Source organism: Lytechinus pictus, chromosome 4 (genome assembly GCF_037042905.1).
Source record: "Lytechinus pictus isolate F3 Inbred chromosome 4, Lp3.0, whole genome shotgun sequence".
Classification (NCBI taxonomy): domain Eukaryota; kingdom Metazoa; phylum Echinodermata; class Echinoidea; order Temnopleuroida; family Toxopneustidae; genus Lytechinus; species Lytechinus pictus.
In genome coordinates, this window is record NC_087248.1 from 11,628,804 (window position 1) to 11,634,567 (window position 5,764).

Below are 5,764 nucleotides of genomic sequence, written 5' to 3' on the forward strand. Positions count from 1 at the left end.
AGTACGGTGGCCGAGTGGTTAAGGCGTTGGACTTAAGTTCCAATGGACGTTAAGTCCGCATGGGTTCGAACCCCATCCGTACTAGTACTTTTTTTTTTTTTAGTTATACCATGGAGCTATAGCTCTATGGTTGTACCAATAAATTTTCACATTAGTAATTCACATTGATATGTGCGCTGACAATTTATTTTATTGAACTTACAATATACAAAGTTATATCAACTCGAAAGAATTGATGGCATTAAAAGGAAAATAAATAAAAAACTTTTGCATGTATCGCAATGTCAGGAGCTGGTTTAGACAGCTTGCAGCCGTCCGTTTCAAGGTGTTTTTTTAAACATTTTTTTATTTTTTATTTCTCCTCGTACAGTGCCACTGTATGAGTGGAGCCAACGGAGTTCAGCGGAACAACATAGACCAAAGCTCTTGGTCGAGAGCTGGTTGGGCGAGCAAGGATACAGGAGGGGGGGGGGGGCAAATGTTATTATCCGAGGGATATTATTTGCCCTCTATGTCCCCCACCCCTAGCACTAGAAAAAAAATGGCCAAGTGGATATTTCCCATAACGATCAAGGTGTGCTGATTTTGGAACGAGTTATTTGCAACATCTGCAGAAAAAATAAGTCAATAGAGAGCATTTGCATTTTTTATTCCATAAATTCTTTATGAAGGAAAGTGTTATATCAAAACCACTGATCTCCCCTCTGAGAGGGGAGATCAGTGGTAAAACTCAGTGGGCCTGAAATCGACCCTGTCTTGTGAGAAACATATTTGTCAATCGCGCCCCCTTTAGTTTGATCCCGATAAGATTATATGATCAATTATTTTCAGCAAGCAGGTTATAATTACGTTGACAAATCAGAGATTGGAATTCCCACTGGGCCACTGATCACAATGCAGATGAACTTGTCATTGACAGACTGGTTTGGGTTTGGGCTTGAATCTTGAAGACGTCCCCCTCCCCGAAATAAATAGATAAATGAAATAAATAAATGAATAAATAAATAAATGAATAAGAATAAAATCAAATAAAAAAAGGGGGAGAAACTGTGAAGACTTTACAAAATAATCAAGGTAAATTAGTTAGTATGATAGGCATAACAATAAGCACTGGCATTTTCAACCATAAAATGCTCTAAAGGCCACTTTGCTTCCTTATTATTCTAAAACTTAAGGGGTACTTTGGGCTTGAAACAATTATATTTGAATAAATAATGTAAAATTCACTGAGCAAAACGCCGCTGAAAATTTCATCAAAATTTAATAACAAAAGTTGTGTATATAAGAGTTTGCACGTGGTCATGAATTTGCAATAGGTTGGCTAATGAAATGATGTCCCCACTTTCCTTATAATATTTTCAGACGTGTTTGTATGAGTCTTCCTTGCAACAAAATAAGTTGCAGCAATGATTATCTCACAAGTCATTCGTCATCCAACTTTTGTCATTCTTGGTGGACGAAATTTAACTAAACAGAAACTCAATTATTTAATAAAATAATATTTACAAAAGAGTACGCAGGGTTATGGAATCATCGGCTTTCTTATTGGTTTTTTATGAAGACATGCAGAACCGTTAAATTACCAAAATAATGTATTTTTTATGTCACAACTTTTTTTTTTATGTCGCAACTTTGTTATTCCTTGTCTGATTTTTAATAAAATTTTCTGTGTTAAGTTTGTCTGATTTTACTTTATCTGTTCAAATTACAACATTATAATAGTTTCAGCATGGAGTATATAACCCTTGAACTATATATATACTTTTCAGCGTGTACTTAAAGGTTATCTTCTTAATTGTTATTTGTGAGTTGCTCTAGGTTAAGATATGCTTTTATATACTATGTTATTTTTAATTTTGGAGCCTAAAAAAACTGTATATAAGACTGGAGAATGTTATGTTATATCAATATATATTTATCTTGTATCTTGTCTAACTGGATTCTTCTGCAGAGGGTCAGCCCATGTTTTTTTCCTTTTGTATTCTTTTCTTGTGTTTCTTTTACCTTTGTCATGTTTTGTTTTTTTACTTTACTATTATTATTTATACATACGATCGTCCTCTTTTTTTCATGCCATGTTATCCATACTTATTTCCTCTTCCATCATATATCACTTAATTATATCATATTGTTGTTAGTTTATTAGACTTCATAACTGTACATTCAAGCAATGTATTCTATTAGTGTGTGTTTTTTGTCATTGATTAGTTTTAGTTTGTCTTTTTTGTTTTATTGTTGCATTTTTTTTTCTTTTGTATTTTAAAGATATTACATGTCAACACTGAATACTATTCAGTCATGTACTTGAAACAAAGGAGACCCTAGCCTTACAAGCCTTGCTTTTTCAGGGGTTCTCCTTGTCTTTCTCTCAATACGTTTAGTTATTTTGCAATGTTTCTTTTTTTTCTACTGTAACAATGATTTATGGTTAATTGATTTTTTTCATTTGTAGAATGTGAAATCATACTTGTAAGATAAAATGTATGTGCAGAAAGAAAGACGAATAAATATCTTATCTTATCTTATCTTATCTTATCTTATCTTATATAGGGAAAGAAAAATATGTGCTCTAACTAAAAAGTGTATAGCTTCGATAGAAAAATATGTCGTTGGCATAAAAGACCAGTAGCCGGGGTGGGGAGGAGGTTCCGGCGGTTCCGTGGAACCCCGCCGTTTGATAACAAAACAAAAAAGAGAGGGAAAGTAAATTGAAAAGGGAAAGGAAGGGAGGAAAGGGAGAAAAGAGATAAGAAAAGAAAGAATAGTGAATATCAAACATTGCAGGGGGATCAGGTCATTATATAAAACAGAAAAAATGCTCGACCATTGCGCTCACACTGCCTTGAGTGGATAATCTATTTAAGAGGATGAACATGGTATCAAAATATTCCCTTTTTAAGTCAATGAAACATGCAAATGATTCTGATATATATAGATCATAGATAGTGAATTTATTATTTCGTTCAAGCGAGATACGCATCCTGTCCATGATTACAAAAAGTGTTGAATAAAAAAAATCGCATTATTCTTAGCGAAACATTTAAGCCTATCCCATTCCTCAATCCAACAACAATCTTTGAAGTGCCCTACTTTCTGGCAGCCCAATAGTCAGGGTTTTCAATAAGGGGTGTTCTTTTTCGATTCCTTCTCTTTTTTCTATGAAAAAAAGGCAATTTGACATGCATTAAAAAAATGGTATTTAAACTGTCACATTTTTTAGAATCGGAATATGCTATATACCCAATATCCATTTCAAAAATCACAAAAAAAAAATGTTTAAAATATTACTTGGGTAAAAATCGCAAAATTTTACTTTGAGCCTCGGAATTTATTTGGCTTTCAATAATGCAACCTGAAATGAGACATCTTAAGAAGTGCTTATTATTCATAAGGCAAATACATTTCTCAATGAAAACAATGAAGCAAGCATGAATAGGAAGCTGTTTTTATATGACATGAAAATTTATGTATTTTAAACTGCAGGGCGCCTTTGTAAAGCAGTTTTAAGAACTGAACAGGCCTACCCTGCAGTATAAAATAAATAAAACAAAATAAATAAATAAATAATAAAAGGAAATGTCAAAGAAAATATTTTTTATACTCATCGTCATGACGAGGAAAGTTGTGGAATTACCATCGTTTTAATATTTTATGGTTCAGTCAAGTTGGTCTTTATTGTCTAATCTGTATAAAAAAAATGAAATATCTATAATTTAAACAATAAAAAATAAAATAAATAGTGAGTGAGGGACATTTTTTTCTCATTTGCATATCACTGGGTTGTATATGAATTTATTATAACTGTTTTCTGATAAATAAGCAAAACTTTAAAATGCCATAACTTTCTTATTTTACATCCGATTTTGATGAAATTTTCAGCATTATGCTTGTTTGATTTTCCTCTATTGATTCAAATCAGCACTTTCCTGGGGTGGATTTGACCTTTAAGTTGACATATATTCAAGGCCTCATTCATTAGTATTGGTGGCAAATATTTATTTTACAAGTTCTGCAAAACCTTATAAAATCCTGAGAGGAAAAAAAAGTTGTGGGATTGACCGAAGCGACCGAGCTCAAAAAAATTGTGGGATTTTAAAACCTATAATCTAGCTAATATATATAGAGTCTCTCATCACAATCCTCTTGCAATGATATGCAAGGGACCAATCCCTTTGGAGTGAACTAGCTGTTTATCCTTCTAGAGTGCATTATCGCTCCTTCTGGAGTGAACTTTTTTTAGACACTTTCACTCTGAAAAGAGGTAAAACCATTCTCAAAATATGCAAATCCCACTCCAAAAGGATATACTGCATGGTACCTCGACTCTTACTCCAAAAGGCGTATCAGAGAGGGTCCAATTCATCTCTGCATATGGATATGGGTATATATGGCCAGGGGCTAAGGTCAGGACGGTGGACGGATAAAGTTCAAGCCCCCATTCCTAAAAATCTTATAGGTCTTTATATAAATCACGCCTGCTATAAACTCAAAAAATGTAAACTACACAGAAATATTTTACTAATAATTCTTCTCAAGTTATGAAGACAAAATTGATTATTTTTGACACAGCTCTTTGCTCCTCCTTCTTCTTTATATGGTTTGGCTGGCAACCAGTCAAGAAATGTCTATTTTTGCCACTGCTTTTTGGATTTTTTTTCCTTGATAGAATGAATAGCTTCTTTCATTAATTATTTGAGTTACTTTCCTTTCTTCCTTTCTCCTATTTTTTTTTTTATATTTTATTGTATTATCATATTTCTTTCTCTTCTTTTCCTCTTTTGTTTCTTTACTTTTCTTTTCATTTTTTCGTTTCTTTTCTTTCTTTTTTTTTTCTTTTCTTTTCTTTTCCTTTCCTTTCTTTTCCTTCTTTTCGTTTTTCTTTTTTCCTTATAACGTTCCTTTCTTCTTTTCATTTCTCTAGTTTTCCTTTTCCTTATCCTCTATTTTTTGTTTTGATTCAGGAATTCTTTTCTGTAGCTTTCTTCTGTTGCAATATGCTATCAGGAGAGAAAATAAAAGTTAACTCGATTTGGGGCCTGAGTGAAGTGCAGGAGGAAAAATATAATTTTGAATAAATGAATTAGTAGGCCTAAATGAATGAATGAACTACTTGATAAATAGAAATAAGGAAAATTAGTATGTTATGTATGGAATAAGGTCAAATTCCATTAGGTACCTGGAAGTAGAGTATGGAGCATACGTCATTAATATGATATAATTATTTAGAACATATTCGGAAAAATTGTAAGATCGCATCTGGTGAAAAATAGAGGAACTTGATAGAAAAATACCAATATTCGTTTCCTTGGCGTAGGCCTACAATTATATGCTTACATTTATAATAAGAAAAAGTTGTGCAAATCGCATTTGGTAAAATCTACTTCTTCTTCTTATTCTGGTTTGGTTTGGCTGGCAACCAGTCAAGAAATCCAAATGCTTTTTGGAGCTTTTTTATTCTTTGAAAGGTTATTGCGTGTGTGTATTTGAGTTTTGTCAGACTTTCAGATACTAGTATATGATTATTTACGTCTTGTTGTCTACATTAGTCTAGTCTTTTCATAAACGCTGCTAGTACTGTAGCTCTTTATCTGATAAAAATAATTGAATAATAGTACCTAAAAGTGACTAAAATATTCAATTATGTCATTAAAAATGTCAAAGTATTCCTTTCATTTCAGGTATTTATTGTTTTGTTCTTAAAATAGATATATTCTCGATTAACTAGTGAAATAAAAAAAATATGGCCTTGTAAAAGGCTAAATTC

General features: G+C 32.3%; 1 non-coding gene across 1 annotated transcript; it reads left to right on the top strand.

The window, feature by feature from the left end:
• TRNAL-UAA (transfer RNA leucine (anticodon UAA)) lies at positions 1 to 84 on the top strand. The gene has a single exon. It is a non-coding gene; the product is annotated as a tRNA-Leu (tRNA).
• The last annotated feature ends 5,680 nt before the right edge of the window (positions 85 to 5,764 follow it).